This window comes from Martes martes (genome assembly GCF_963455335.1).
Source record: "Martes martes genome assembly, chromosome: X".
Lineage (NCBI taxonomy): Eukaryota > Metazoa > Chordata > Mammalia > Carnivora > Mustelidae > Martes > Martes martes.
The window spans coordinates 113,249,471-113,271,600 of NC_137897.1; the positions used below are offsets into that span (position 1 = coordinate 113,249,471).

The window sequence follows — 22,130 nt, forward strand, 5'->3', positions numbered from 1 at the left end:
AAACGCTGGCATGTTCTCAGTGGGGATATTCCTTTGGAATTTTCCCCTCGGAGTGTGCATATAGGCTCACATACAATGTTCTAATGGTTAATTTTATAAGTACCCAGATAGCCAGTCTAACACTAATCTAGGTGTTGGCGGTGGTTGACATCTGTAACTGGTAGACTTTAGACTATCCTTGATAATGTAGGTGGGCCTCATCCAATAAGAGTAAAACTGAAGTTTCCCTGAACAAGAGGAAATTCTGCCTCAAGATTCCTGCTGAGTTTCAGACTTCTGATTTGCCAGCCCCCCACCCCAACTGAATAAATCAATTCCTTAAAATGAACAGTTAAATGCACATATATATGTCTGTGTATAAGTGTATCTTACTGACTGTTTCTCTGTAAAATCCTGGTTGCTACAAATGAAAAACTGAAACAGCTGAACACTAGATATGCGCCAGTATTTTGTTTGTCTAAATAACCTTTAGGCAAATACCAGAAAGCTCTGATCCAGGAATCTTCAAGTTAGATGGCTGGTATTATGCACTAACAATGAATACACAAAATAACTTGGTAGCTTGAGGAAAATCGCCTTTGAAAAGAATATAGTGCAACAGAGAGTAGCCAGCTTTAGACTAAAAACAAACCTCTTAAAATTCTGCTTCTGTCTATTAGCTCTATGACATTGAGCAAAATAGTTAATCCCTGGTAAACAGTTTCTTCAGCTTCAGTGGAATGATAATGACATCAACTTCAGAGGTCTATCACGAAGGTTAAACTTGACAATGTTTTCTTTCTTTACAGCCTTTCCCTATTTCCCCCACCCTCCAGCCCCTGGCAACCACTATTTTACTCTCTGTTTCCAGGAGTTTAACAAAGAATTATTTAAAATTCCACATATAAATGATACCATACAGTCTTTGTCTTTCTTTGACTTATTTCACTTAGCATAATGCCCTCCAGATTTATCCATGTTTTCGCAACAGCAAGATTTCATTCTTTTCAAAGAACTGAACAATATTTCTGCGTGTGTGTATCTGTGTGTGTGTGTATACATGTGCATCTCACACCTTTTCTTTATCGATTCATCTGATCTGTTGATGGACCTCATGTTGTTTCCATACCTTGGAAACCGTGAATACTGCTGTAATGAACACAGGAGTACAGATCTCTTCGAGATAGTGATTTTGTTTTCGTGTGACATATACCCACAGTTGGGATTGCTAGACCGTATGTTGGCTCTATTTTAAATTTCTTGAGGAACCTCCATACTGTTTTCCATAGTGCCTGTACCAGCTTGCATTCCTACCAAAAGTACATGAGGGCTCCCTTTTCTCCACATCCTCACTAGCATTTAGTATCTCTTGCCTTTTTAAAAAAAATATTTAAGGATTTATTTACCCATTTCAGAGAGAGAGAGCACGTAAGTTGGGGGGGGAGGGTCAGAAGAGGGAGAGCAAGAATACCCAACCAGACTCCCCGCTGAGCGTGGAGCCCAAGACCCTGAGATCATGACCTGAGCTGAAATCAAGAGTCAGCCACACAGTCTAAGGAGGTTTAGGAAGTACCTGGGATATACAGGAAATCCAATAAAGAGTACATATACTACTAAAATAATCATTTGTTTTCATAGCTTGTGATTGTCATTTCAGGACACAATAAAACTGATACCCCACAATGTGTATATTCTAAAACACAATTACAAAGGAACTTAGAGACATTCAGCTTAAACATCCTCAACCCTGCATCCACGTCAGAATCGTCCAGATGGATTTTAAAGAATCCTATGATTAAAAGGTGTCCCCATTCCTCCTTCCTCCCCTCAACCCCCACAATTCTGACTCCCAAGTGATTCTACTGTGGCCACAGCTGAGGAGCACATATCTGATGCGGGCCTCATTTCTCTAGATGGGAAAGTGAGGTCTAGGAAATGCCTGATTGGGTGAAGGTCTCTCCTCACTTTGGAACCTTACGACTCTAGAATCCTCCTGTTGGTAAGAGAGAGCACAATATTATTCTGAGATTAAAACAAGCCTTGTCCACATCGCTGGGGGTCACTACTATGTTGACTTGCTTTTGAGCCACCCCCTTTAAAGAGCAACACATTGTCTACGAGTTCGGTTTCTCCATTTTGTGGACTGGCCCAAGCCTTGAGAGGTTCCAAAAGCAAACACCACTTTTTTTAAGCACCAATGGAGTGTAAAGTCAAATCAATTACCTCACTACTTCCGTTACCACGAGGCTGTCGGAACAACAGAGTAACACGCTCCTCCTGTCAGCGGTGCCTTACTAGATCCTTCCATTGCTTATAGTCTAGGGATGCGGCAGCGGAAAGAACTGTCAGTGTGCGAGCATCGTACCCAGACAAGATGTAATGTTAGTATCACTGGCGCTGGCCAACAGGGCTAGGCTGCCAGTGCCCAGACAGGAATGGCCATTCCCTGTGTACTTAGCACAGACCAGCACAGTGCCATTCCTTTTGCCACAGCACCCCGCCAGGACGAAAATGCTGATCTGTTCATTTATAACAGGAACAGCAAAAGGATTTTCTTTCACCTCTACAGCCCAGCCATATCCACATTGGTTCTCTTTATCCGCACGCTGTCAGTACACGTATATTCAGTGTGCACATAGAACAAACCCTACAGTTATCATCGCTGTATATGCAATTTAAGGTTTCACTTTCCGTTCATATATTAGTATCTTCTAAAGTCTGCAAGCTCTTTCTGTAAAGGTCCGTAAAGTAAATCTTGTAGATCGTGCAAACACACAGCCTCTGACACAGTGGGTACAGCACAAAGGCAGCCGAAGAGGATACAGAAAGGAATGGCATGGATGTCTGGCAATAAACATTTATTTACAGGGGTGCCAGACTGGTTTAGGTGGTACAGCAGTGGGTCAACAGGGACTTTTGATCCTGGGTTATAAGTTCAGGCCCTGCACTGGATGTAGAAATTACTTCAGAAAGAAAAAAATCAAAAACCTTGAAAAAATAAAATAAAATGAAAATAATAAAATACATTTAAGAAGACATTTATTTGCAATAATAGGCAGTGGGACAGATTTGGTCTGACTTGGCCAGTTTGCTGACCCCTGTAGTACAATGGGGTTCAGAGCCACCATTTTTAATAGCCACATAATATTCCATATAGTAGAAATACTAATTTACTGGGGAAATTATGCTATTGTTGAGCATTGAGTTCTCTTTTTCCTTTCTGTGGATGGGTGTTAAAATAAATAGTGTACTATTATAAGTAGTATTTTAGTGACAGTTTTTCTCAGTTTTGATTAGTTTTCTTAACATAAATTTAAATGTGAGGAATCTAATGACGAGGCCACACGGTGCTGATATTTATATCCTGCTAAACTGCTCTAAATAGGTCAATTTTAACATCATCAGTAATATAAACCCATTTCTGCACAATTTTGACAATACCAGCCTTCAGTTTCACTGGTTTAACTGAAGCGACTTATTGGTTGAGAGGACGCTTCCAAAACCCACCTTTACAGGTGAGTTATCTACGGCGGCAAGATGCTGAGTGGCTTGTATGAATTCAAACGCCCAGATAACGGGAGGGCTGAGAGATGGACTAAGTCCTCTGAATACCGTTCTCCACTTCAACATGCTTCCTCACAAGAGCCACTGCTCTGAATGAACTATCAGAAGAAGACACTGCAGATTGGTTTTCCTTCTTTGTCTTAAAACTGTGTCATATTAGTCATTCTGGTTCGCTGTGACTCATTTAGAAATACCATATACCTTGAGATGTATAAAAAGACAATGGGGACATGGACTTTCAGGGAAGATGGCAGAGTGGGAAGATACTAAACTCACCTCATTGCACAAATACAAGATAACGCCCACATCAGTGTAAAATAGCCCAGAAAATGACCTGAAGACTGGCAGAACGGACTCTCCACAGCTAAATATAGAGAAGAGGCCATATCAAAGAGGGTAGGAGAGCAGAGATGTAGTCAGAAGCTAAATGGACCCATGGGACTTTCCACAGGAGGGAGGGATGTCTCAGGCACAGAGGAAGGAGAGAAACAGACCCTCATACCACGACATTTGGCTTTGAAAAATCAGAGGGAACTAATTTCGTAAGTTCGTACCATCAGCGGGCTTCAAACCGCAACCTTAAAAATCAGCAGGCTGGGCTGTGGGAGACACAGGAGCATGATAGGACACTGAGTCCCTACCATTAAAGAGACAGCACAACAAAAAGACCCACAGAGATATAGCATAGATGAAGTAGTTTGAAAAACACCTGGCATGTATGGGAGGGAGATGTATTTACTAATCCCAGAGTATGTGTGGGAGGGGCAAGGATCTTTAGGAGACTTGTTCAGGATCAAACGAGCTGGCAGGTGCCATTTCCCTCCCCATCCCCCCAGCCTGGACACGAGGACACCTGCAGGAACCAGTGCCGCACCAACACTCTCCATCTAACTTGTTAATAGCATACCCTACCCCCATGCTCTCCTGTGGACCTGCGCTCCCTCAAATACATTCTTGGCTGGAGCCCATCCAAAGCGGTGCCACAAGTCTGCCAGTGTGCAAGCGGCTCTGGCAGGAGCCAGCCCCATCTCGAAGGAACTGCTACCCTGGGGAGAGGGGAAGATAAGAACACACACAAGTCTGACCGAGGACCTAGCCGTGAGCTGGGGGCAGACGTCTGGTCTGCCGGCAAGCCTCACTCACCGACAAAAGCTTCTCAGGGCAGAACACAGGGAGAACACCCTTCAATTTGGTGCTACTGCATCTCTACCAAACACCTGGTATCACTCAACACAAACCCGAGGCAGCCCCGCACTCACCCACTAATAACACAGGGACCAAATTCTGCCTACACCAGGAAAGAGAGGCATTGCAGACAACTAGACTAAAGGCAAACACAGGTCAACCACAACAGTAAGGCACATGCAATACACACAGAAGGCACCCTTGTGGCACCAGTTTCTGGCAAACTGGGGACACTGCACCGCAGGGCACTACAGGACCTCTTGTTCAGAAGGCCCCTACTTTAAGAGAAGGATACATAGCTGACTTTCCTAACACGCACAAATAGACACAGAAAATAGACAAAGTGAAATGACAGAGGAATATGCCCCAAATGAAAGAAAAGGACATTATCAAAGCAAAATACCTAAACTGAATGGAGATAAGTAACGTAACTGATGGAAAATTGAAAGTAACGGTCATAAAGATATTCAGTGGACTTGAGAAATGAGTGGAGGACCTCTGTGAGACCTTTAACAAAGAGACAGAAAACTAAAGGGAAAAAAAACAGAAATGAGGACTCAATAAATGAAATTAGATGGAATAGATTGTAGAATGGTGGAAGCAGAATGGATCCATGATGCAGAAGACAGAGTAATGGAAAGCGATCAAGTTCAACAGGAGAGAAAAAAAATAATAACAACAAATGAAAAAAGACTTAGGGAACTCAGTGCCACCATCAAGTGCAATAACATTTGCAAACTAGGGATCCCAGAAGAATAGACAAAAAAGGGGATAGAAAATTTATCTGAAGAAATAATAGCTGAAAACTTCCTGAGGGTAAAGAGACAGAAATCCAGATCCAGGAGGCCCAGACAGCCCCTAACAAAATCAATCCAAGGAGGTCCACACCAAGACACATAGTAATTAAAATGGTAAAAGTAATAGTAAGGAGACAATTTTAAAATCAGCAAGAGAAAAGAAGACAATTACATACAAGGGAAACTCTATAAGGCTGTCAGCTGATTTTTCAGTAAAAATTTTCAGCTCACAAGGGAGTAGCAAGATATATTAAAACAGCTGAAAGAAAAAAAAAAAACCTGCAGCCAAGAATACTCTATTCAGCAAGACTATCATTCAAAAAGAAAGGGAGACCTGATATGAGGAAGTGGAGATGCAACATGGGGAGTTTGGGGGGGTAGGAAAGGAATAAATGAAAAAGATGGGATCGGGAGAGAGACAAACCATAAGAGACTCTTAATCTTGCAAAACAAACTGAGGGTTGCTGGGGGGAGGGGGGTCGGGAGAGGGTGGTGGGGTTATGGACATTGGGGAGGGTATGTGCTATGGTGAGTGCTGTGAAGTGTGTAAACCTGGTGATTCACAGACCTGTACCCCTGGGGATAAAAATACATTATATGTTAATAAAAAATTTAAAAATTAAAAAAAAAAAGAAAGGGAGATAAGTTTTCCTGACAAACAAAAGTTAATGGAATTCACAAACACTAAATCAGCCCTACAAGGAATGTTACAGGGAACACTTTAAATGGAAAAAAACACCAGGACCGTCTAGGTGGCTCAGTTGGTTGAGTGTCTGACTCTTGGTTTCAGCTCATGTCATGACCTCAGGGTTGTGAGATTGAGCCCTGTGTCAGGCTCCATGCTCGGCACAGAATCTGCTTGGGATTCTTTCTCCCTCCCTCTCCCTCTCCCTTCCCCCGACTCTTCTCCACACCTCCACTTGTGTGTTCTCTCTCTCTCTCTCTCTCTCTCTCAAATAACAAATAAAATCTTTTAAAAAAAAGAAAGGAAAGACCGCAAGTAGGAGTAAGAAAAGTAGGAAGCACAAAAGCAATAAAAATATCTATAAAAATCAGTCAGGAATTCACAAAATAAAAGAACATAAAATATGACACCATATACCTAAATTGTGAGGAAGAGGACTAAAGAATGCATTCAAACTCAAGCGACCATCAACTTCATACAGACTCCTATATATGTGATGTTATATATAAACCTTATAGTACCACAAATGAAAAACCAGTAATAGATATGCAAAAATAAAGAGAAAGAAATACAAGTACATCACTAAGGAAAGCCAACAAACCATGAGAGAGCAGAAGAAGAAAAGAAAGGAACGGAGAAGAGCTACAAAAACAACCATAAAACAAGTAACAAAATGGTAGTAAGTTCATAACTATCAATAATTACTTTGAACGTAAATGGACTACACAGTCAAGTCCAAAGACAGAGAGATTTGGAATGGATAAAAACACTTACTGAATTATTTGACCATCTTATGACCCCATGGTCTTACTTTTTTTTATTATTTTAATCTCAGTGTAGTTAACATACAGTATTTATTCGGTGCCTACAAGAGACCCATTTCAGATTTTTCAGATTGCAAACACATGCAGATAGAAACACTAAAAATTCACAAACAATCCAATTAAAAAATGAACATAAAACATGAACAGACATTTCTCCAAAGAAGACATTCAGATGGCCAAGAGCCACACAAAAAGATGTTCAATATCACTCATCATCATGGAAATGTAAATCAAAGCCATGATGAGATACCACCTCACAACTGTCAGAATGGCTAAAATGAACAACACAAAAAACAACAGGTACCGACTAGGATGTAGAGAAAAAAGAGCCCTGTTGCACTGTTGGTAGGAATGCAAAGTGGTGTAGCCATTGTGGAAAACAGTAAGGAGGCTATTCAGAAAGTTAAAAATAGAACTACTTCATGATCCAGCAACAGAATTACTGGGTATTTACTCAAAGAATACAAAAACACTAATTCGAAAAGACACACACCTCCGTTTATGGCAGCATTATTTAAATAGCCAAACAATGAGAGTAGTCCAAGTGTTCATTGAAAGACAAATGCACAAGGAAGAGATGGTGTGTGTGTGTGTGTGTGTGTGTGTGTGTGTATACACACACACAAATGGAATATTATTCCACCATCAAAAAGAATGAAATGTTGCTATTTACTATAACATGGATAGAGCTAGAGAGTATTATGCTAAGAGAAATAAGTCAGTCAGAGAAAGACAAATACCATATGATTTCACTCATGTGGAATTTAAGAAACAAAACAAGCATAGGAAAGAGAGAGAGAGAGACAAGCCAAGAAACAGACTCTTAACTAGAGAGAACAAACTGATGGTTACCAGAGGAGCAGAGGATGGCGGGATGGGTGAAACAGATAAAAGGAATTAAGAGTAAAATGATCTTTTTTTAAAGATTTATTTATTTATTTAGAGAGCGAGAAAGAGAGAGAGACAGCATGAGTGGGAGGGGTAGAGGGAGAAGAGAGAATCTCAAGCTGACTCCACACGGAGCACAGAGCCCAACACAGGGCTCAATCCCGGAACCCTGAGATCATAACCTGAGCCAAAATCAAAGAGTCGGATGCTTAACCGACTGAGCCATCCAGGTGCCCCAAGAGTACACTTACCTTGATGAGTGCTGAGTAGTGTATAGAATTGAGTCACTATACTATACACCTGAAACTAATGTAATACTGTATGTTAACTACACTGAGATTAAAATAATAAAAAAAGTAAGACCATGGGGTCATAAGATGGTCAAATAATTCAGTAAGACAAGTTTTCTACCCAATATCTGTATGTAAGGTAGGACTTAACATTGTAATATGGACTGTGATGGGTTGCACTCCCAGAAGTTAAGGGAAAGTACTGAAATAGAACCAACCATAAAATTTTAAAACCATTTCTAAGGCTAGGAAAGTGGAAATGTTACATTTTATTATTTTACTCAATAGATGAAAAGGAACCGATACTTAAGAAATGAGAAAGGAAGTCAACCCTTGAAATTAAATAATATTCCATGTGAGTCACTTTAACAGTTGCCTGTCTTTGCCCTCCATTGGCCCTCCATTGCTATCATCTACACTGACCCCTCCACTTCACAAAAAAACAAGTCTCCACATACATTTCATGTGTCATCAAAGTCCAAGAACAATAGATCTATCTATTGTGATACGGAGCCCACTGGGAGGGTTGAGAAAGTAGCTGGCTTTTGTAGGTTTTTGTAATTTATCCAGAAGATACTGGCAACAGGTGAGAAGTCTTCACTTAGTTAAAGTACAACATCCAGAGGGGAGAGTTAGCAACAGGAGCTTAACAGGGCCATCCAGGAAGAGGAAAGCAGGGTTTTCTGTGAATACAATTTTTAGAAAACAAAAATAAAAATCAACTCTCAGAATTACACACTAAACCCCATCTACTTGCAGAAAGTGGGCATGAGAACCCCCATCCAGGTGCAGGAAGTGGCCATGAAGGTGAAGGCTGGGGCTCCAACCCTTGTGTATGTTTCTAAGTGTGTGTATAGGGGCAGGGTATATAAGGACTGAGCACATACTGCCTGGGTTCAAATGCCAGCTCTAATACTTTCTAGTTTTATAACCTTGGGAAAGTTACATAAGCTTTCTTTGCCTGTTTCCTCATCTCTAAAACATAGAATGAAAGTATTTCTCTCATAGATCTTTACTAAGGACCAAATCGGGGGGTGTGTGTGTGTGTGTGTGTATAAAAGTAGTGCTTGTCACACAGTGTTATATAAGGATTTGTTGTTATATATGGCTTCCTCAATATCAGAGCAAACAGGCGAAGACAGAAGCTAAGCATAGGGGTCAGCTGGATCCAGAGTTCCTTCCTCTGCCCTCCTTCCTCCCAGTTCCCTAGGGTTTACATGCTGAATGCCTACAAATGACCTGCTTTTGTTGACATGTTACTTTACAATGTCTTCTTTCCTGGTATGTCCCTTCTCGAGTATTCTTCACTCTCGACAAGGCCTCTTTGGTATCTCCTGATGGAACTTGCTCTCAACTCTTAAGAACTGGAAAGGAATCAATGTTCTTTATCAGCCAGGAGCTCAACGAACAGAATGTTTATAATTTAAAACCCACAACAATACTGACACAGTTAGTTGTCCTGATTCTCTGGGTTTTCCTGAAACCAAAGTTCGGGTAAATTTACACCTCAGCAATCAGCCCATAGAGTTTGGGGGGCAATGACTAAGCAGTGAGGTGGAGCATCCCCAAAATAGAAACAGGCCCCAGGTGAGTCACAATGAAAAGAATCTACCCCACACTGAATCCAGTGTGGTTATCCTGAAGAATTTACCTTAATCCTAAAAACAATTCTTCTTTAGGACTCACTCACTCTGATTTATTTGAGGCAAGTCACCAAATACAGAGGAAGCTCAGGAGTCATTACTGTAGGGGTCTGAAGACATCACTGAACCAGGTGCAAACTTTTTAATATCTGTCGTGTTTGTTGAATCTTTTGGTATAAGACGTTAACAGAAGGATACATCAGTAGAAAGAATGTCATGTGGCCTTTATCTGACACACCAATTTCATGTGTGTGTGTGTGTGTGTGTGTGTGTGTGAAAGATAAATCACCATTTTACCACTATATGAAGGCATGTGTTAAATATGCAGATATAATTTATATTAGAAAACATAGCCCATGTTTGATTAATTAAATCTAATGATCTTTCATAAGTACTGGCCTTTAGACTTGCAACGTAATACTGTTGGAAACCTAATAGTAGTACATAATTTTGATTTTAAAGGCCATTAAATCTAAGAATTTATTAGTCAACGAGCTATTGTATTGAGCAATTACTATGTCCCACATAGTATCTTTTTTTCTCAATACAAAAATAACTGCCGATACCTTCAAAATTCTGTCTCAGCTTCAAAATACTATCCCAGTGTTCTGTGGAACACTACAGAAGTTATTCATTCCTGCCTCTCCAACAAAATTTAGAAAAACTGTACTCCTATTATGAGATTCTGGAAAATCATTTAGTTCTAAATACCACTAAATTCACATCAGGCAGATGAAAAACACCAGTGTCCTGCCAGTTTTGCTTATATTTCATGTCCCCACAAGAAACTGTCATCAAGGCAGTGTGTCTAAATGTTTTGCAAAAACAAAAGTAAAACAAAGGCTCATTTTCACTGAAAGAGATGCTAATATATAGTTACATTTATATTTAAACATCTCCATATTAATATTTCTTAGACTTGTAGGATTCTACCACTGATGGTGTCTAAATTCTGTACCTATGAAGAAAATACTGTGTCCTCTCTCACCCATGTCATTCTTCCTCACACTCCCTCCAAATCCTTCCCATTTCTTTTTCTAGGCTCATTCCAATCACCAAGTCCTGTGAAATTTTACTCAGATGCCAAGTAAGAATAAATACCAAATACCTACCCCAATTGATAATGAGCATTCTAAGAGCAAGAGTTGTCTTTTTCAACTGTTTTATCTAGCTTAGAGTCCAGCAGTGACTCAGAAAAGAGATGGTGTTTATTAAAACCAAGGCATTTGTTATAAGCTGAATTATGTCTTCCCCCAAAATCTATATGATGAAGTCCCAATCCCCACTATCAGAATGTGACCATATCTGGAACAGGACCTTAATGGAATTAAGTTAAAATGAAGTCATTAGGATGGGTGTTAATCCAATATGGCTAGTGTCCTTATAAAGAAGAGATCAGAACACAGACACATTCAAAAGGAAGACCATATGAAGACATAGGGAGAAGATGATCATCTATAAGCCAAGGAGAGAGGCCCAGAACAGATCCTTCCCTCATGTCTCTCAGAAGAAAACAACTCTGCCAGTACCTCGATTTCAGACTTCTGAAACTTTCAGAGTTGTGAGAAAATACATTTCCTGTTATTTAAGCCATCCCGTCTATGGTACTTTGTTATGGCCGTCCAGGAAAAGCCATACAGCACTTCCTACGGCTGGTGGTGTTCCCTAATTTTCAGTGGGCTTTGAACATTAGCCCTGAACATAGCTTTGACTTGCCTGGCTTTTCCTCTCATAGAAACTGCCTAGTGGCTGTTTGTATGAACTTAAGAAATTCCACCTTAATTTTGCCTTGTGGTATTTATCTGCTCCTACTGCACCACCAATATGATCATTTGGCCCCTGACTCACCACTTCTCACAAAGTTCTCTTCTTAAAACACCCAGTGTTAACAGGCCCTAAACATTCACCCCTTTCCCAGCTTTGGAGAGGAGAAAGTTAACTACTCTTCGTGAAGCACAGCTCCTACTGGCAGGTATTCAGCAAGGTCTAACACACCCCCTTCCTCTACTCTTCTAAAGCCAGTATGATACCCTCAGCTGCTCTGGATTGTCTTGTAACCTTCACATGTTCAGCTCTCTCCTTTTGTCCTTACTGCTTCGCTGACATGTGGGTTCCTGTAGGTCAACACAGTGCTTTAATTCAGGTATTTGAATATACAACATTCAATTAAGTAGTTTTTATAATTGAGCCAATAGGAAATAATCTCATTCAGAGACTGGTTTGGTTAGTTCAATACTCTAAAGTAATACGCACAATTAAGATATCAGAAAACTGAGTTTAGGGACACCTGGGTGGTGCAGTTGTTTCAATGTCCAACTCTTTTGGTTTTGGCTCAGGTTGTGATTCCAGGGTTGTGAGATCAAGCCCCATGTTGGACTCTGCACTCAGTGTGAAATCAGCTTGGGATTTCTCTCTCCCCCTGCCCCCACTGTCTCTCAAATAAGTATAAAAAAAAGAAAAAGAAAAAGCAAAGAAAACCGAGTTTAGGCATCCAAATCAGTAAAGAAGTCAAACTTTCACTATTACATGATACTATATATAGAAAGCCCTAAAGATTTCACCAAAAAAAAAAAAAAAAAAACCCTACTAGAACTGATAAATAAATTCAGTAAAGTTGCTGGATACAAAATCAATGTACAGAACTCCACTGCATTTCTCTTTTTTTAAAGATTTTATTTACTTATTTGAGAGAGAGGGAGAGCACAAGCACCGAGAGGCGAAGATAAAGAGGGAGAACGAGACTTCCCACTGAAAAGGGAGCCCTACCTAGGACTCAATCTCAGGACCCTGAGATCATGACCTGAGCCAAAGACAGATGTGTAACCAACTGAGCTACCAAGGTGCCCCCCAATCCATTTCTTTTTCTTTTTTTTTTTTTTAAAGATTTTATTTATTTATTTGTCAGAGAGTGAGAGGAGCGAGAACGAGCACAAGCAGACAGAGTGGCAGGCAGAGGCAGAGGGAGAAACAGGCTCCCCACTGAGCAAGGAGCCAGATGTGGGACTTGATCCCAGGATGCTGGGATCATGACCTGAGGCGAAGGCAGCCGCTTAACCAACTGAGCCACCCAGGCATCCCAACCCCCCAATCCATTTCTATATATTAACAATGAAGCAGCAGAAAGAGAAATTAAGAAAACAATCTCATTTAGGGTTGTCTGCGGAGCTCAGTCAGTTAAGCATCTGACTTCAGCTCAGGTCATCATCTTGGGGTCCTGGGATCCAGCCCTGCATCAGGCTCCCCTGCTCATTGGAGTGTCTGCTTGTCCTTCTCCCCCTACCCCCCACCATGCTCTCACACACATACTCTCTTTCTCTCTAAAATAAATAAATAAAATCTTAAAATAAAAAAGAAAGACAATAATCCCACTTACAATTGTACCACAAATAAAAAAGTACCGAGGAATAAAGTCAACCAAAGATGTGAAAGACCTGTACTCTGAAAACTATAAAACACTGATGATAGACATTGAAGATGACACAAAGAAATGGAAAGACATTCCATGCTCATGTACCGGAAGAACAAATGTTAAAATGTCCATAGTGTCCAAAGCAATCTACAGATTTAATGCAATCCCTATCAAAATACCAATAGCATTTTTCACAGAGCTAAAACAAAAAAACCCTAAAATCTGTATGAAACCACAAAAAACACTGAATAGCCAAAACAATCTTGAAAAAGAAAAGCAAAGCTAGAGGCATCACAATTCTGAACTTCAAGCTCTATCACAAGGCTGTAGTAATCAAAACTGTATGGTAATGCCACACAAACAGACACACAAATCAACAGAACAAAATAGAGAGCCCAGAAATAAACTCACTATTATATGGTCAATTAACCTTTGACAAAGGGGGCAGAACATGCAATGGGAAAAGACAGTCTCTTCAACAAATCGTGCTGGGAAACTGGACTGCTTCATTCAAAAGAATGAAACTGGGCCACTTTCCTACACCATACACCAAAATAAACTCAAAGTGGATTAAAGACCTAAATGGGAGACCTGAAACCCTAAAAGTCCTAGAAGAGAGCACAGGCAGTAACTTCTCGGACATCAGCCATAGCAACATTTTTCTAGACCTGTGTCCTGAAGCAAAAGAAATAAAAGCAAAATTAAACTACTGGAAATACATCAAAATAAAAAGCCTCTGTACAGCGAAGAAAACAATCAACAAAACTAAAAAGCAACCTACGAAATGAAATCGGGGAGAGTATGCAAATGACATGTGTGATAAAGGGTTAGTATTCAAAAGCTATAAGGAACTTATCAAACTCAACACCCAAAACCCAAATAATCCAATTAAAGAATGGGCAGAAGACATGAACAGACACTTCTGCAAAGAAGACATCCAGATGGCCAACAGACACATGAAAAGATGTTCAACATCACTTATCATCAGGGAAATGCAAATCAAAACTACAGTGAGATATCACCTCACACCTGACAGAATAGTTAAAATCAACAACACAAGAAACAACAGGTGTTGGCAAGGATGTAAAAAAACAGGAACACTTGCGTACTGTTGGGAGTGCAAACTAGTGTTGTCTCTGTGGAAAATCAGATATCCCACCTACCCAAAATGAGTATTTTCCTGTTTCCTTTAAATTCTATTGTAACTGTTGTTAATGTCAGTATCCCCCCTTTAATATGCTTTCTCTTTTTAAGTAAACAAAATATACTCCTACCCTGAACAATGACAGTAAAACTATTGTGAGGCATAAAGAAATATTCCTTTTCTGTAACTCACAAAGGATTCATTGATAAGTTGTAATTACAACCATATTCTCATGGAAATTGCGTTGAGCTTAAAATCCAGAAACAGATCTGTTCCTCCTTATAAATCAATGGATGTTTTTACATATGTAGCACAGAAGTCAAAGTATGAACAGTGAAACGTTTGGCCCTTGTTAAGCAACATACAATGAAAAATTTAAAATCTCTAATGGCAGTTTGGACAAGACTAATTTTTCTGTAAATTGAGAGAGGCAAACATCAGTGGTCATGAGGACTTTTTTTCTTTTTAAGATTTTATTTATTTATCTGAGAGAGAGAACAAGCACAAATGGGGGTAGGTACAGAGGGAGAGAGAGAAGCAGACTCCCCACTAAGCAGGGAGCCCAACAGGGGGGGCTCCATCCCAGGACCCCGGGACCTTGACCTGAGCCTAGAGCAGACGCTTCACTGACTGCGAGTTTGCAACCACAATATTTGCTCACAAGTAGTAACTGGTACTGAAATGGTGAGACTGTAGGCAGTACTATAACCTGTTTCTTATTACCAAGGTGAAGTGTTTAAACATTTTACAAGTGATAATTCCCAAGCACGTTACCACACATACACTGCAGGTGTTAAAAAATGTGTGGAAGTTCGCAAACCCACAAGATGCAGAAGCATTACTATTACAATGTTGAATAAGCCTACAATTTTTTATCATTAAACTAAGTTTTGAGTCTTTCCTTTTTCCTACACATGGAGGCTGCAAACTGAGCATGAACTATTGAAATAGGAACTGCATAAGGGATTGATGAAGACGAGATCTGGGTTCCCCTGAGCTGTGGGACCCACAGCAGCCAGGACCACTGCGTAGTGAAGCCTCATCACACTCAGCCCAAAGACTCTCAAACTCTCTGCTTGCACTCACACTCATCTCTTTCAGCCATGTGCTTATACTCGAGGCAGCTTAACACTTCCTGACGCTTTTCGAGAACCTTCCTTTTATTTTCTCTACTCAACTCCAGTCTCAGAGTATTATTTGCAACTGTTCCCATGCCACCGAAGGTTAGGATTCTATAGCATTTCTGGCTGCTACCCTACGTCTGTTAACTTCCTCTTCCATTCTATATTTTTCTACTTCTTTTACAATCTGGTCAGTATCATCTTTACTGAGACAGCCTTTGTCATTAGCAATGTTGATTTTGTTCTTCCTGCTAGTATTCTGGCCCACAGCAATTATGTTGAGAGGGATATTGGAGTCTATGTCAGAGGTCCCCTGGGTTTTAGGAATATTACACTAAGCTACAAAATCCCAGAAAGTAAAACTTGCCAAGCAGTTTATTTCTTTTAGGTAAAGCCCTTTCTCCCTCATACACTGTCACTAAGCAGTGGTCTGGTTGTCATAGTAGTGAACCATTCAGGTTTGCTTTGTAAGAAGGGTGACATCCCTCTTGATGAGTCAGGCCATCACCTCCCTGTCGTTCCAATGTGCACAGAGAAGGGCCACTTCCTCATGAGGGCTGATGGTTTTGTTGAGCTCTGCTCCATTCAAGAAATTTTTCAGCAATTTCTGAAACTTCGGCATACAAGTGGGACCACTCACTGTCACCGTTTCATTAATATGGCTCTTGTCAAGTTTGGCATCCTTCAGAGGTTCCACTACTAGGTTTAGGGCACCACGGAAGAGATAAGCATTCAGCTGCTCGAAGTGAGCTCAGGAAAGAGAAGTGTAGAAATCCACGCCCATACAGAATAAATCGGTTTCAATCTTAGCACGAGCAAAGAAACTCAAGACACATTTGGCCTTCTCGTAGGCAATCTGGAGGCAGCATACTGCTTGTTAGAGGCTATAACCCGTCTTGCGCTTGCGTTTCAACACTTCGATCAGGTGACCCACCATACAGTTATCAAACTTTTCCCCAACCAAGTGGGTGTTACCAGCTGTGGATTTTACTTCAGAGATGTCATCCTGGAGGTTTAAGAAAGATACATCAAAGGTGCCACTACCTAAGTCAAAGATCAACATCTCTTTCTTTTTCAAAGCTTCATTTGTGGTGGTGTTGTTTTTAAATCTGGGCCATAAACTATAGCTACTGTGATAGTATCCTGATCCTTAGTATCCTGATTTAATACCTTAATATCCAGGATATTAAGATCAGTGATGGTCCCTGCATCCTTGGTGGCCTGACAGTATACATCATTGAAGTAGGTTGGAACAGTAGTTATTGTATTTTCTGCCTTTCCTCCCATAAGTAGGCTACAGCAAACTCTTTCCTGTTGCTTAGAAGAGATCTCTTCTGGGAAAAAATATTATTTCTTTTATATTCTACAATTACTATGGACCTTCCCTTTTCACAAATCATTAGGAAAGGCCAGTGCTTCATTCTGGCTGAACTGTGGCGTCACCAAACTTGTGACCAATCAGCTTACTGGCATCAAAGATGGTATGAAGTTCACCATCTCTTCGTTCTCTTAGCAACCTCATTGATGAGGCGATCACTTTGTGAAAGCTACATAATTTGGACTGGTACAGATGCCTTGGTAATTGGCAATGATCTCTGCTTTTCCATGTTGGAAGACCCCTACACATGAATAAGGAGAACCCAGTTCAATACCAACTTACTGGCAGAACTTCATTAAAGAAAGAAAAGGGAGAAATGAGTCAGAAAAGAAAAGAAATCAGTGTCAACAAAACTCTTGGAATTACCTCTACAGGAGACCTAAATCTTCTATCTTCTCAGCACTTTGCTTTCACTGTATTTTGATCCTATGTGGGTCTCACTCAAATATAAATGGGTTCAGTTTTACAATCCACTCAGATGGTAATATGTTCCATTTGCTTTCTATTGTTTGCAGACTTCCACTCTACTTGTAATAGATGTCTAACTACAAGGCGATGCACCAGAATTCTGAGAATGGAATCAAAACCTCATGGCAACCAACAAGGCTTCAAAGCTTTGGGGTCATTTCTGGCTTCTCTCACACCCACATCTAATTTCTTTCCAGGTCCAGCCCATTCTTCCTCTTGGCATGTGTCCTTCCCCACTGCCACCACTCTAGATCAAAGTTTTATTACTTTGTGTTCAGACCATCACAGGAGCATTATCACTAGTATTTCTCCTTTCTCTGATTTTATGACTTATTCATCACCATCATCCATTCATCCATCCATCTATCCATTCATTCAGTAAACATCGACTATAGATCTACCATTTGCTAAATACTATGTTAGGTGCTGAAAATAAAAGGATCAATTAAATATGGCCACCATCTTCTATGAATACCATCACGCTGACCTTTTTAAATGACCCTTTTATCACACTAACCTGGCTCAAAAACTTGTTCCCCATTACCTACCGAATACAATAAATAAAATAAACAGATCTAACTACTCTGTCCAACTAGTGTATCTTATAGAACCAGACGGACATAGGTTCAAGTTCTGACTCTGCCACTTGTAGCTTTGTCAGTTTATTAATGATTGGGCATGCCTTTTAACCTCTCTGGTCCTCAGTTTCCTTGGCTTTAAAGTGTACCCGCCATTTGGGCATATGATGGGTGCTCACTAAATGTTCTTCTGACTTTCCACGTCCTTAAATAATGGACATCCCCAAACACAGATTCATATAGAATGAGAATATAACAATTCTTGATATCATCAAATAAAATTCCCTTATTTGACAGTCGAGGAAACGCAGGTATCATCCGGGAAATGACTAGCCCTTCATGACTCAGGTATTTGGTAGCAGGTGGTAATCGGGTATCTAGTTCTCCTGACTCCCCATCGAAGCACGAAATGGGAACAGCCAGAAAATGTTCACAGAAGAAATTTAAGGGCAGGAAGGCTAAAGCCATTCCCAATCAGAAGCATGTTAAGGTTGACAATACAGATTTCAAATATGTAGCGATGGTCTCAGTTTATAGGAAAAAGGCTGCTTTTGTTTTTCTGACAATGTAGAAGGCCAGTGTAGAAGTTATTGATGAATCTAAACCTGAAAGCACAACAAGTACTGAGATATATGATACCTTATACAGTATCATCTCTGCTGGATGTAAACGTGGCCCTGAAGACAGGTGGCAGAATGACAGCGGAGGGACTCAATGAATTCTAGAAGGTCAATCTTGGGCTGGTCTTCAGAAATCATTGTGCCTAAGCCACTCAGATGAACGGGTGAGAAAACAAAGGCCCAGAGAGTTCAAGGGATGGTCCAAAATTGCACAGATACTCAAAGACAGTGCTGGGGCACCCGGCTTTTTAAAGCCTTGCAACTGTCCCGTTTTATTACACTGGGCGCTCAAGAGATAGATTTTCATCACTCACCATTTGTTGTTAAATACCTTCCATGTGTAGATCGCTGGGCAGAGCACCAAAGAAACGTGGAGAAGTTAGTTGGGCTGCAGGCAGGTAAAGAGCACAGGGAAGAACAGCTGGTCAGGGGCTCCTTGTGCACATGTACCTCTAGTTGCAGAGGCAAAACACATCAAGGTCTATAGTCACAGCCAGCCCAAGTGGGGCAACTCCAAAAGAGGTTATTATACTATCTTTTAAAATTAAAATTTAATAAGTTATATTCAACACGAGTTGAAAACATTCATACATTTAACGAATCATCTAATTAAATATTGTATATGCAACAGTATGGAGCAGACTGAGAAAAAATCTTAAGAGTTATTTTTATGCTTAAATGCAATTAGTAAGTAATGTTTTAAAAACAAAACCCTCTTGAATTTCATAAAGCTTTTTTTTTTTTTCCCCATGCAGGAAATGTTTATTTCATAAACCATCCCTTGTTTTCAGGAATTACATGTTTATTCTTGTTTTTAATGCTAAGTAGTCAGCTGAACTACAATTTAACACAGCCACCGAGTTGTCAGTCTAGACTTGGCCACGCCTGATTTCATGCAGAATGTTTACACGGGAATACTGTCAAGTATTCTGCAGTGTTATGCTGCCAAAATGATTCCATGGTAGCAGGCTCTATCGCTGGGGGAAAACTACATCTTCTTAATCAGGATGTGACATCTAGTTCATCTATAATCTTTCCTTGTTATGCTTTCCTTAACCTATATTGTGTGGCAAAGTTACTCTTTACTCTCTTTAGCAGCTATTAGTGAAATATCTTTTAGTTAACACGTCAGCTTGCTCTATACCCAATATTCAATTCCAAGTGGAAAGTTCGATTTGAAATTTCACAAGTAGTTTTCTAGACAAGTTCATGGCGTGCATGCGAGTTTGGAAGAATCTGAGCCGCACCAACCTGGGTTTGAGATACGGCTTCCCACCCCTCTTCTTAGAGTGCCTTCTACTGACTTTGGAACTTGGGTAATGCATAGAATATTAAACACCGCCTTTCCAAGCAGCATGCTAAGTATGGAACAAATCATCTCTTGCAAAGTCTCAATTCCCTGAGAGAGTTAATTTAGTCCAAATGAAAGATTTTCAGATTTCCAAAGGGTGGAAACAGTGAGTTCAAGCCTTGAACTGTAAATAATATTTTATTTCTTCAGCTGGGTCATGTGTACACAGATAATCACTATATTATTCTTTTTACCAATTTGGTACTTCTTAACTAATAGAATCATCCTTTTGAGGTTAATCAGTTCTTTAAAAAATAATAATTACCATTAAGTACTGCATTTGGTAATGTAAGAAATCTAGGCAACGAAAAGAGATTATCAGTATGCCTTCATCTAGGACCTGTTATCACTCCCCACATTCTCAAGACTGAATTCTCTGTTGAGGGTCACGAAAATCTGCTAACAAATGACATGGGGGCTCACCTTCCACCCTGTGCTATCTGGGGCTACAACCCTCTTCCATTCCCTTCCCTACATGACTTAGCATGCACCAGCTGGCTAAGGGTAAACTTTGCTTTTCTTCCAGTTCAACTATTCTTCAGGCCTTTATGTATTCCCCCAGCAGCTGTGTTATCCTTAATATGAAAATGATGATTTCGCCTTAGGGAAAAAATCAGGTTAAAGATGATAAATTGCTTTGGAAGATGAGAATAATGGCCTAAATATATTATAGAAAATTATTGCACCCACTTTGAGTCTGAGAAAGAAAATCAGCTGACTTTTCTTCCCCCTTCCCAGAGCAAAATGTGGCTCTGGAAAAGCCCAAGGAATGAAACAGAGGGAGGCAATTCATCCAGCTCTATCTAACCAGAAATAAGAAAGGAACCATAGGAGAACATTTGATTTATGAGAACTGTCAATAAAGAATGTCAAGAAGCTCCAAGAAACCTGCAGGTGTTGCTCTTAGTCAAATCTATGTCAGTTTTTATATTTAATAATGTGTCATGAATTAAAATGTATTTATGCATATAGATGGTGCATTTGATTACAGCTCAAAAGTGGAATAATCCCCAACTGCTTCACATTAATGCCTATTCAAAAAGCGGAATTCTGAAGCATTATTCTCTAGCAGATGTACGGTGGTTAGTGATGTGGGGAACAGGAGCAGAAGACAAATTATTAAATCTCCTTACGACCCACAGCCCACTGACAAGTCCTTGAGAAAGGCAGAGTGACATTCTTCTAGGGACTCAACTGCCTCCGTGTTAATACTTCGCCAAGTGCAAAAGGCAATCTTAGCCCATCTCCCTGCCCGGGATCCTGGAAGCCTACTTTAACATATAAAATTCCTTTAGAAATTTTCTTTTTCTTTAAATGCCCCCCAGGATACATGTTGGCAAACATCCCCCAAGCATATGGCTCACTGATATACATCTGAAGGGTCTCGTGACTAAGGCTTTATTAGACAGTCATAAATGACTTTTTACCAGCAAGAGCTAGCCCCCTCAAGGTCCTGGAAACCTTGCTTCTAAAATTCCTTAGAGACTGATGCCATCCCTGACCCCCTCCCAACCTGCAAGTATATAAGGGGCCACTCTTCAGGACCCCAGTGCAGCTCTTTCTGCCCACGGGTCCTGTCCCCCGTGCTTTAATGAAACCACCTTTTTGCACCAAAAACGTCTCAAGAATTCTTTCTTGGTCATTGGCTTCGAACCCTAACACCTTTCCCATATCGGTTAGGATATAGAATATTTTAAGTGATTACCTTGTATTAACCAGGCTCACACATGCATATCTATGGAGCTTTCAGAGACTTCGCAAGTCCAGAGGACTAAAGCACACATGTCAATTAATAGAGGTAAATGTGATGAAATATTTCAAGGTACTCTGTAAATGTAAATTGCTATAGAAAAGCAATATATCATTATTCATCTTAAGATTACAGCAAAGCAATTTCTGAAATATCAAGCATCCATTTATATATGTATACACCTGTACATACACACATATATATATGTGCAATTATTCTTAGACACAATCTAAACTGTTACTATTTGAAAAGAGTACTCATTTAAAAATATGTGGGCCCTAAAAATGCAGTATAGCCTATAAGGGCAGAGAAAAACATGGGATCGGGGAGGACACGTAAAAAACTTTCACTGTATACTGGTGTTTCTTTCTTCAGCAGGGTGCTATGTGATGACTTCCACCCAGTAATTTCTTCAGCTGGGGGATGTATTATCCCTTTCGTTAGTTTGGTACTCTT

General features: G+C 40.2%; 1 pseudogene across 1 annotated transcript; it reads right to left on the reverse strand.

Moving 5' to 3' along the window:
• Positions 1-16,025: 16,025 nt before the first annotated feature.
• LOC308337495 (heat shock-related 70 kDa protein 2-like) lies at positions 16,026-18,421 on the reverse strand (annotated as a pseudogene). The gene is made up of 2 exons: positions 18,103-18,421; positions 16,026-17,184 (listed from the first exon to the last, which is right to left on the reverse strand). The product of its transcript is annotated as a heat shock-related 70 kDa protein 2-like (transcript).
• Positions 18,422-22,130: the final 3,709 nt, after the last annotated feature.